At 46.3% G+C, this 12,500-nt stretch overlaps 1 long non-coding RNA gene across 1 annotated transcript in view; it reads right to left on the bottom strand.

The window, feature by feature from the left end:
• LOC125774013 (uncharacterized) overlaps positions 1 to 12,500 on the bottom strand; it is an 88,226-nt gene that overhangs the window by 26,462 nt on the left and 49,264 nt on the right. The gene's annotated exons all lie outside the window — the stretch shown is intronic.

Genomic DNA, 12,500 nt, shown 5'->3' with positions numbered 1-12,500 from the left:
CGGTGGTACGTCCAAAGACTAACTTTCTGACTAAGTTGTCTTTATTACCCAATAGTCCCAGGCCTTGTGACTTGTGGCTCATGTCTACGCCCATGGCCACCATTCGCTAAGATAGTTTTGAAGTCACTTTGAAGGCCCAGGAACAACTCTCTTAGCACATCGGTTAACCTGGCGCCGCAGTCAACTCATGTGCTTGGATCGGATCGAGCTATTGAGTATTGGGCCTGCATACTCGCTCATCCGTATCCTTTGCGTACCGCCCCATGGCCCTTGTATGTCTGCACCACAGTTCCTGTTCGTTCCGTGCCTATGGCCGGATACGTATTGCACATCGGTATACCTGTCGCTACTCAGGCAACTCGTGTGCGTGGATTGGATCGAGAACATGGTGTGTGCCCCATGTTATAATTGATAGTCCATATCCACTTTATAGGTTAAAGTCATAAGTTGTGATTGCACAACCATTCTTCATAAGAGTTTAATCACTCTTCAACTAACTTTCGTTCTGGTGTCTTGGTATCAAATCGCGTAAGACACAAGATTCTACTGGCCAAATAGAATCTAGCACATTGGTTAACCTGGCGCCGCAGTCAACTCATGTGCTTGGATCGGATCGAGCTATTGAGTATTGGGCCTGCATACTCGCTCATCCGTATCCTTTGCGTACCGCCCCATGGCCCCGTCCTTAGAGTTAATGACTAGTAGGCTTAACTCTTTGTATGTCTGCACCACAGTTCCCGTTCGTTCCGTGCCGTGGCCGGATACGTATTGCACATCGGTATACCTGTCGCTACTCAGGCAACTCGTGTGCGTGGATTGGATCGAGCTCATGGGGTGTGTAGAGATTCCATGTTATAATTGCAAGTCCATATCCACTTTATAGGTTAAAGTCATAAGTTGTGATTGCACAACCATACTTCATAAGAGTTTAATAACTCTTCAACTAACTTTCGTTCTGGTGTCTTGGTATCAAATCGCATAAGACACAAGATTCTACTGGCCAAATAGAATCTAGCACATTGGTTAACCTGGCGCCGCAGTCAACTCATGTGCTTGGATCGGATCGAGCTATTGAGTATTGGGCCTGCATACTCGCTCATCCGTATCCTTTGCGTACCGCCCCATGGCCCCGTCCTTAGAGTTAATGACTAATAGGCTTAACTCTTTGTATGTCTGCACCACAGTTCCCGTTCGTTCCGTGCCGTGGCCGGATACGTATTGCACAACAGTAGATACCATCACCTGACGTATCTAACACACCACTATTGTAACTCGTCGTCGAAGGACCTTTCAAGTGCCTGATGGCCAGGGGAGCTCTTACACGGCACGGAGACACAGTGATGCTCGCCCATCACAGTGTACAACGATCGAGTTTGCTTAAGTGTCTGGGTACCTACACACCAGACACAATGCAATGGCCACGGATCCACACAAGGCACATCACATGCAGAAAGCTTCACCAGATTATGACACATACCACACTCTTGTAACTCGTCGTCGAAGGGGCGTTCAAAGTGCCTTACGGCTAGGGGAGATCTAGCACGGCACGGAGACACAGTGATGGTCACCCATCAAAGTGTACAACGATCGAGTTTGCTTTCCGCGCAAGCGTTCTAAGTGTCTGGGTATCTAAGCACCAGACACAATGCAATGGCCACGGATCCACACAAGGCACATCACATGCAGAAAGCTTCACCAGATTCTGACACATACCACACACATGCAACTCGTCGTCGAAGGGGCGTTCAAGTGCCTTACGGCTAGGGGAGATCTAGCTCGGCACGGAGACACAGTGATGGTCACCCATCAAAGTGTACAACGAACGAGTTGGCTTTCAACAAATTCTGACACATAGCAAGCGAGCGACCGAGCTACACCGAAGGCAGCCCATGGTTGGTCACTCGCGGACGATCATCAGTAATGATCCTTCCGCAGGTTCACCTACGGAAACCTTGTTACGACTTTTACTTCCTCTAAATCATCAAGTTCGGTCAACTTCAGCCATGCCAGCTGCAGCTCACGAAGGAACCGCGGAAGGTAAGCCTCCAGAAACCTCACTAAATAATCCATCGGTAGTAGCGACGGGCGGTGTGTACAAAGGGCAGGGACGTAATCAGCACTAGCTAATGACTAGTGCTTACTAGAAATTCCAGGTTCATGGGGACCGTTGCAGTCCCCAATCCCGACTAGATGGGCATTTTAGTGATTTCCCGTTCCTCTCGGAATGGGGGCGCCTATTGGCGAGAACACGCTGCGACCCACATTGTAGCACGCGTGCAGCCCAGAACATCTAAGGGCATCACGGACCTGTTATCGCTCATTCTCAGCTTGCTAAACACAAGTTGTCCCGCTAAGCAGGGCAAACGTAGCCGACGACCGCCCGTGAAGGCGCCGCCCGGCTGTAACGTCAGGTGCGCCCGGAGGCGCACTGCTGACAGCGTTCTAGTTAGCATGTTTGAGTCACGTTCGTTATCGGAATTAACCAGACAAATCATTCCACGAACTAAGAACGGCCATGCACCACTACCCTTAAATTTGAGAAAGAGCTATCAATCTGTCTTACCTCGATAAGTTTGGACCTGGTAAATTTTCCCGTGTTGAGTCAAATTAAGCCGCAAGCTCCACTTCTTGTGGTGCCCTTCCGTCAATTCCTTTAAGTTTCAACTTTGCAACCATACTTCCCCCGGAACCCGATTTTGGTTTCCCGGAAGCGACTGAGAGCACCGAATAGGGGTAGCGTCTCCCAATTGCTAATTGGCATCGTTTACGGTTAGAACTAGGGCGGTATCTAATCGCCTTCGATCCTCTAACTTTCGTTCTTGATTAAAGAAAGCATCCATGGCAAACGCTTTCGCTTCAGTTGGTCCTACGACGGTCTACGAATTTCACCTCTCGCGCCGTAATACCAATGCCCCCAACTACTTCTGTTAATCATTACCTCTAGGTTTCTGACAAACCAACGAAATCGTATAAACCGAGGTCATATTCCATTATTCCATGCAAGATTATTCTCGGCCAACGCCAACCCCACGGGGGGGCCGGACGCTTTGTCTTAGCCTGCTTTGAGCACTCTAATTTGTTCAAGGTAAATGTGAGTATCTTGAGCACCATGAGGAGCCCGTGCCGGAGTTAACCGGTAGCACGGTACTCGTTCACAGAGTAACGCCCAAGTACACCATTGTGAGTCGCAGCCGTGAGCGCGCGCACGAACGGCCCCGGCGTGTAACCGGGCGCCCGTGGCGGTCACGTGTCTGGACGGGCAATCAACTTCGAACGTTTTAACCGCAACAACTTTAATATACGCTAGTGGAGCTGGAATTACCGCGGCTGCTGGCACCAGACTTGCCCTCCACTTGATCCTTGTTGAAGGATTTATACTCAACTCATTCCAATTATGGACCATCGTTAGAGAGGTCCATATTGTTATTTCTCGTCACTACCTCCCCGTACTGGGATTGGGTAATTTACGCGCCTGCTGCCTTCCTTGGATGTGGTAGCCATTTCTCAGGCTCCCTCTCCGGAATCGAACCCTGATTCCCCGTTACCCGTCGCAACCATGGTAGTCCTCTACACTACCATCAATAGTTGATAGGGCAGACATTTGAAAGATCTGTCGTCAGTCGACAAGCGACCATACGATCTGCGTCCTTATCCAGACTTCAACTCAAGCCGCCCGGAGGCGATTGGTTTAACTAATAAGTGCACCAGTTCAGCTACCCGCGAGGGCAACAGTCCCGGCATGTTGCATGTATTAGCTCTGGATTTTCCACAGTTATCCAAGTAACTAGTGGTAGGATGATCTTGTGAATTATAGCTGTTATACTGAGCCTTATGCGGTTTCACATTCATTTATGTTTGTACTTAGACATGCATGGCTTAACCTTTGAGACAAGCGTATATTACTGGTAGGATCAACCAGAATTCGTTCCACTACAGACACACACTCGCTTAGTGGGAAATAAATTTCCACACAACTCTCTCTCTCTAGAACCATATGGAATGGCTCTTTGGTGTTGGGTAAGGCACCAATTTGTTGGGGTGTAACGGTCACCACCAACTTTAAGTTTGTTAGGGCACAACGGAAACCACTAACTAAACTTTAGGAAACTAAATTTCCTCACACATTATCTCTCACCATATTAGCACTAGGTGCTATCCACGATTGTACAACGTTTCAACTCTTGAATCGACCGTAGGGCCGCGGAATTGCTTCCGGGCCCCTATTCTCGCTATTAATTGTTCATCTCTTTCAATACATCGAGTTCGTTCCATTGGGTAGTTCGCATGGCGAACGTTTTGATGCAGCCCCCTGGGGGACCACGGCACTTTACACCGGGTATGGTGTATGCGCAACCTACAGATAACAATAAACCCCTTATGCGTGTGTAAACCGATGTTGGGCTGCTCAACATCTTTCATGGTTACATCACTTGCACCAGAACCCACGGTGCCGATTTGGTAATATGTTGTACATTTACTCTCAAGATGTACGCTTCGGCCCCTTATTCAGGGGCTCAAGCTATTACCAGCAAGAACAATCCTCATCCAGACTTGAACTCGAAACACCTGGAGGCGAACGGTTTAACTAATAAGTGCACCAGTCTTGAATCCATGCGTCGGTGGAAACAATGCCGGCGTGTTGCATGTATTAGCTCTGAACTTAGCGAGTGATTGCCTTGCAGCTGTCATACTGAGCGTAGAGCGTGATTATCGCTCACTTGAACCATGTTGAATGGCTCTTTGGTGTAGGGTAAGGCACCAATTTGTTGGGGCGTAACGGTCACCACCAACTTAAGACTTGCTTATAGGTATTTCAACGTTTTCAACTCTTAAATCGACCGTGTTTCATTATCATCTCTTCTTCTTATTAAATGCATAGAGTTCGTTCCATTGGGTAGTTCGCGTGGCGAACGGTTTGATGCAGCCCCCCGGGGGGGACCACGGCACTTTACACCGGGCATGGTGTATGCGCAACCTACAGATCACCAATATATTTGTGATCGATAATGCACACTTCTTACACGACTGACCAGTCGACAGCGCTGCCTTCCTATTATGCGTGTGTAAACCGATGTTGGGCTGCTCAACATCTTTCACGGTTACATCACTTGCACCCGAACCCATGGTGCCGATTTGGTAATATGTTGTACATGGTCTCAAGATGTACGCTTCGACCCCTTATTCAGGGGCTCAAGCTATTACCAGCAAGATCAATCCTCATCCAGACTTGAACTCGAAACACCCGGAGGCGAACGGTTTAACTAATAAGTGCACCAGTCTTGAATCCATGCGTCGGTGGAAACAATGCCGGCATGTTGCATGTATTAGCTCTGAACATAGCGAGTGATTGCCTTGTAGCTGTCGAACTGAGCGTAGAATGTGATTATCGCTCACTTGAAAGGGTCAAGCCCTTTCGAGTCGTCCGGTTTTTACGCCAGACGACTCGGTTCACCATCTTTCGGGAAGGGACCGTCTCGGTCGCAAGCTGCTCCGGTCCCTAAACAACCTGCGACAAATGATAGGAAATGCCGACATCAACACGTGTTCAGTTTGGTTTATCGCTCATAGGTCTTTTTGACCATCGATCCCTGATTATAACTCTCAATTAAACAGTCAGGAGAGTAAGGCATGCCCATCGATATCTCATCGACAGGCGATACCGCAAGAACGGCCAACGACACATCAGGTGATCGATTATTGCTACGACTTTTGCTTAATCGTTTCCACTCCTTAGAGAAAGAAACCCCCGGGGACCGTCTCGGTCGCAAGCTGCTCCGGTCCCTAAACAACCTGCGACAAATGATAGGAAATGCCGACATCAATAAGTGTTCAGTTTGGTTTATCGCTCATTGGTCTGTTTGACCATCGATCCCTGATTAAACTCTCAGTAATCCAGTCGGGAGAGTAAGGCATGCCCATCGATATCTCATCGACAGGCGATACCGCTTGAACGGCCAACGACACATCAGAGGATCGTATCTTGCTACAACTTTTGCTTAATCGTTTCTTCTCCTTGGAGAAAGAAACCCCCGGGGACCGTCTCGGTCGCAAGCTGCTCCGGTCCCTAAACAACCTGCGGCATCAAATGATAGGAAAAGCCGACATCAATACGTGTTCAGTTTGGTTTATCGCTCATTGGTCTTGTTTGACCATCGATCCCTGATTAATACTCTCAATTAGAAGGTCGGTAGAGTAAGGCATGCCCATCGATATCTCATCGACAGGCGATACCGCATGAACGGCCAACGACACATCAGAGGATCGTATCTTGCTACAACTCTTGCTTAATAGTTTCCACTCCTTGGAGAAAGAAACCCCCGGGGACCGTCTCGGCCGCAAGTTGCTCCGGTCCCTAAACAACCTGCGGCATCAAATGATAGGAAAAGCCGACATCAATACGTGTTCAGTTTGGTTTATCGCTCATAGGTCTGTTTGACCATCGATCCTAGAATTCAACTTTCGAGTAAGGCATGCCCGTCGATATCTCATCTATAGGCGATGCCGGTAGAACGGCCAACGACACACATCTAGGATCGCATTTACTCTTCCTTGGATGGATAACCAATACCCTAGGACCGTTTCATCGCGAGCTGCTCCGGTCCTCAAACAACTCGCGAACCACCGATAGGATGATATTAGGAATGGCCGACTTTCATCCTTTAACTCTCAGTTCTGCTTACCAAAACATAGGTACTTGGACCTTAAAGACCACTATTTGTTCCCCGATCGGGGGCAATCGGAACGTCTATCCATCATCAACATCGTTTCACTCATTCCGAACCACCAAATTGGACAGACAGTACCATATTCACCAACCGATTGCTTCAACTTCGCAAACTGTATGGTAAGTTCTACTAATTTCACATCTTACCATCGACTAATAGTGCATAAATCCACTTGGAAATCACTTTTCCTTGGTCCTCGGACCTTCTACGACAACGTCCAACAAATATCCGAAGTCGTTTCCCAACTTAGACCAAGCATTTCGTATCTTTACTTCTAATCGATTTTTTCTCTCATAATTGACGATCAAAATCTAAAAACCACATTTTGAGCCAGAAGCAGTCGTCCGATCGTCCTGGGGGTAGTCTCAATCGATTTAGAAGGGTCCAATTCATAAAGATACATACTCAGTCAAAATCATGCTTCTGGCTCACCTACCCCCTATATAGTAAACGAAAGCGTACAGGCGTGGAAAACGTGCCATTTTTCTCCATCACGGACTTTTTTTTTCTCGTTGCACCGACTCTAGTAAAAAAGTGAAATTTTTTACTAGTTACCAACTTTTGCAAATTATCATCGGATATCACTTTTTATGGTCTATAGTAAGTTCTTATCACGTTTTAGTAGTTTTTGAAAAAAAAATTTTTTTGAACTTTTCAAAATTTTTCAAAACAAAGTTTTTGTAGGCGGTTTTGTGTATGGAGGGTTACTAGTCTCGGGGTCACTGTTTGACCAAAAAACCACTATATATCATTCGAAAGGTAATTTCAAGGGCTACAAAAAATTGTTCTACGGCACCCCCCTCCGACGTCTAGTATTCGAGTTATTGGCCAAAAACCATCACTTGAGCGATTTTTCGTTCAGGGTACCCGACTCTAGTAAAAAAGTGAAATTTTTCTCGATTGACCAAGTGTTGCAAATGACCATCGGATTTCACTTTTTATGGTCTATAGTGAGTTCTGATCACGATTTGGTACTTTTTGAAAAAATTTTTTTGACGCACTTTTCAAAATTTTGCAAAACCAAAACTTTTTAGGCGGTTTTGTGTATGGAGGGTTACTAGTCTCGGGGTCACTGTTTGACCAAAAAACCACTATATATCATTCGAAAGGTAATTTCAAGGGCTACAAAAAATTGTTCTACGGCACCCCCCTCCGACGTCTAGTATTCGAGTTATTGGCCAAAAACCGCAACTATAGCGGTTTTTCGTACAGGGTACCCGACTCTAGTAAAATGATGCGATTTTTACTAGTCTAGGAACTTTTTGGTCAAAAAATCAAGTATATGTCATTCGATAGATAATTTCAAGGGCTACCAAAAATTGTTCCACGACACCCCCCTGCGACGTCTAGTATTCGAGTTATTAGCCAAAAACCGCAACTTAAGCGGTTTTTCGTCCAGGGTACCCGACTCTAGTAAAATGATGCGATTTTTACTAGTCTAGGGAACTTTTTGGCCAAAAATCAAGTATATGTCATTCGATAGATAATTTCAAGGGCTACCAAAAATTGTTCCACGACACCCCCCTCCGACGTCTAGTATTAGAGTTATTAGCCAAAAACCGCAACTATAGCGGTTTTTCGTCCAGGGTACCCGACTCTAGTAAAATGATGCGATTTTTACTAGTCTAGGGAACTTTTTGGCCAAAAATCAAGTATATGTCATTCGATAGATAATTTCAAGGGCTACCAAAAATTGTTCCACGACACCCCCCTGCGACGTCTAGTATTCGAGTTATTAGCCAAAAACCGCAATTATAGCGGTTTTTCGTCCAGGGTACCCGACTCTAGTAAAATGATGCGATTTTTACTAGTCTAGGGAACTTTTTGGCCAAAAATCAAGTATATGTCATTCGATAGATAATTTCAAGGGCTACCAAAAATTGTTCCACGACACCCCCCTGCGACGTCTAGTATTCGAGTTATTAGCCAAAAACCGCAATTATAGCGGTTTTTCGTCCAGGGTACCCGACTCTAGTAAAATGATGCGATTTTTACTAGTCTAGGGAACTTTTTGGCCAAAAATCAAGTATATGTCATTCGATAGATAATTTCAAGGGCTACCAAAAATTGTTCCATGACACCCCCCTGCGACGTCTAGTATTCGAGTTATGGGCCAAAAACCATTCATACTTGAGCATTTTGCTCATTTTGCCTGTACGGGTACCGGGGACTAGTAAAATCAGGCCAATTTTACTAGAGTAGGGGTCCTTTTTGGTCAAAAAAACAACTTTTGCTCGTTCGATAGGGAATCGATAGGGCAACAAAAAATCGTTCTACGACCCCCCCTTCCGATGTCTAGTATTCGAGTTATGGGCCAAAAACAGTTTATAGCTAATTTTTCACTCGATTTTTCACCAAGTATCGCACATTACTCCGGTTCTATACATTGGATCGTCAATCTTTAAGATTTTATGGGTAGTTCCAACTGTTTGCTACATTTCATCCATACATCACCAACCGATTCAATGTCTGTGCTAGAAGTTATTAGAGGAATAAAAAAATTTACCCTTGGCTTTGGACCGTACAATTTTACCCATTTTTGGCCCATATTTGCCCCATAGCTCCGCCGGTATCCAAGATATGGCCACACTTTCTTCTGGCCATGGGTAGATGGCACTTGTGGCTAGATTTCTTCCATGCACCACTAATCGCTACCATGTCTGTGGCCGGAGCTATTCACGAAAGCGCCTCGCGCACTTGGTCGGATTTTTGGTCCAACTTGCACCATTTTTGGCCCATATTTGCCCCATAGCTCCGCCGGTATCCAAGATATGGCCACACTTTCTTCTGGCCATGGGTAGATGGCACTTGTGGCTAGATTTCTTCCATGCACCACTAATCGCTACCATGTCTGTGGCCGGAGCTATTCGACGAACAACCATCGCATTTACCTAGGTACTTTTTCGGATTTTTGGTCCAACTAGCACCATTTTTGGCCCATATTTGCCCCATAGCTCCGCCGGTATCCAAGATATGGCCACACTTTGTTCTGGCCATGGGTAGATGGCACTTGTGGCTAGATTTCTTCCATGCACCACTAATCGCTACCATGTCTGTGGCCGGAGCTATTCACGAAAGCGCCTCGCGCACTTGGTCGGATTTTTGGTCCAACTTGCACCATTTTTGGCCCATATTTGCCCCATAGCTCCGCCGGTATCCAAGATATGGCCACACTTTCTTCTGGCCATGGGTAGATGGCACTTGTGGCTAGATTTCTTCCATGCACCACTAATCGCTACCATGTCTGTGGCCGGAGCTATTCGACGAACAACCATCGCATTCACCTTCTCGTTGCACTTCTTCGGGAATTTGGTGCAACCAAGTTTTCACTATAACTTGGTCATTTTCCGTCCATCGGACATGCGGTTTTGGGTGTCGATACTTGACACCGCGCGCTACAATATGTTCCTCCACGACCATGTGGTCCGATGCTTCCAACAGGAGCTATTCGAGGAGTACCGATTTTTCACCATTAAAAATGCTCGTTTTTGCACCAACTTTTGCCTATAACTCAGGCTGTATCGATCGGATCTTCAATCTTGAAAAAGTTTTGGATAGGTGGCATCAAATGCTACATTTCGTTCTTCCACGTCAACTTTGTCCGATGTCTAGCAAAAAAGTTATTCGCGAACCAAGTCCAGAACCCATGCAATGGCTGCCCACATTGCATACATCACGGCGGTTAACTCTCGTTACTCTATACCGAGGACTTGGTACTTTTTCAGGCATTCGTTGCTACTTCTCGGTTCATGATATTCGTTTACGGTCTTCACTAGGGCATTTGGTGCTCCTTATCGGTTCATGATATTCGTTTACGGTCTTCACTAGGGCATTTGGTGCTCCTTCTCGGTTCATGATATTCGTTTACGGTCTTCACTAGGGCATTTGGTGCTCCTTCTCGGTTCATGATATTCGTTTACGGTCTTCACTAGGGCATTTGGTAATGGGCTTCCCACTTTCTACTGATCGATCCATACTCACTTGCGTGCACCTAGCCTAGGAAGGTTTCCTATGGCTTCCCATCTTTCTACTGATCGATCCATACTCACTTGCGTGCACCTAGCCTAGGAAGGTTTCCTATGGCTTCCCATCTTTCTACTGATCGATCCATACTCACTTGCGTGCACCTAGCCTAGGAAGGTTTCCTTGGGCTTCCCATCTTTCTACTGATCGATCCATACTCACTTGCGTGCACCTAGCCTAGGAAGGTTTCCTATGGCTTCCCATCTTTCTACTGATCGATCCATACTCACTTGCGTGCACCTAGCCTAGGAAGGTTTCCTATGGCTTCCCATCTTTCTACTGATCGATCCATACTCACTTGCGTGCACCTAGCCTAGGAAGGTTTCCCTTTGGTACCGACTTCCATCTACGCACTCGATATAACCTAGGTACTTGGTACCGATGATGGTTAACACTCAAGCATTTCTTGCATCCTGCGTGCAAGGTACCAATTTTCACTTCTTAGGTACGTTTATGGGCCCGCATTAATCCAATATCGCTCCGATGGCCTTTCGCATTATTTCATCCGATAGCCCTTGCCAAAAGCTACCAAAAGTTCCTCCACGGCCATGTGCTCCGACGCTTAGTTTAGGAAATATTCGAAAAAATTCAAAATAGGAAGCATTTTCTTATTGGAAAATCACCTTAAATCGATGGCCATTTTTTGGGCAAAAACTTTAACGTCTTCCCGACTTTGCGGGAATTGCGAATTTTAGGCACCCAGAGAAAATCTTTTACTTTAAGGGGGCGGCCGCGAAGTTGCCCAAAGTCTCGGACACAAAAATTCTCAAGTTCCCAACTCTAGTAAAGCGCCCTATGAGTATCTCCTTTTTGCTTCGGCGATTTTTGCCTTTTCGCCTAGGCGGTTCTTCTACGAAATTGACCCACAGCTTTTGGTCAGAAAGCTAGCATTTGTTGCAACAGTTAGGTACTTGGTACCACATTTTGGTATCCATTTGGGCATTTGTGGCAACTACTCGGTACTTTGGCCCACATTTCGCTCTACTCGGGCTTCTATGGTGGTACTTGTCGGTACTTTTGGCCAACTTAGGCCAATTGGGTGCAACTTGTGGGTACTCTGTGGGTACTTTAGGGCATATTGTGTCTTTCGGGTGAACCTTCGCGATACTTCATGGGTACTGATGGCCAACTTAGGAACATTCAGTGCAACCTTTGGGCCTAAGGAAATTTGTCCAACTCTTTGGACTTAGAAAATTTTCTGGACTTAGAAAATTTTTTGGACTTGTAAAAATTTTCAAATGTTCAATTTGGCCCACATTTCGCTCTACTCGGGCCTCTATGGTGCTACTTGGCGGTACTTTTGGCCAACTTAGGCCAATTGGGTGCTCTTTGTGGATACTCTATCGGTACTTTTGGCCAACTTAGGCCAATGGGGTGCTATATGTGGGTGCTCTATCGGTACTTTTGGCCATGTTAGGCCCATTCGGTGCTATTTGTGGGTACTCTATCGGTACTTTTGGCCATGTTAGGCCCATTCGGTGCTATTTGTGGGTACTCTATCAGTACTTTTGGCCAACTTAGGCCAACTCAGTGCTACTTGTGGGTACTCTATCGGTACTTTTGGCCAACTTAGGCCAACGCGGTGCTATTTGTGGGTACTCTATCGGTACTTTTGGCCAACTTAGGCCCATTCGGTGCTATTTGTGGGTACTCTATCGGTACTTTTGGCCAACATAGGCCAATTGGGTGCTACTTGTGGGTGCTCTATCGGTACTTTTGGCCAACTTAGGCCAACTGGGTGCTATTTGTGGG

Source organism: Anopheles funestus (assembly GCF_943734845.2).
Source record: "Anopheles funestus chromosome X unlocalized genomic scaffold, idAnoFuneDA-416_04 X_unloc_72, whole genome shotgun sequence".
NCBI classification, from domain to species: Eukaryota; Metazoa; Arthropoda; class Insecta; order Diptera; family Culicidae; genus Anopheles; species Anopheles funestus.
This window is presented reverse-complemented; position numbering and strand designations above follow the sequence as displayed.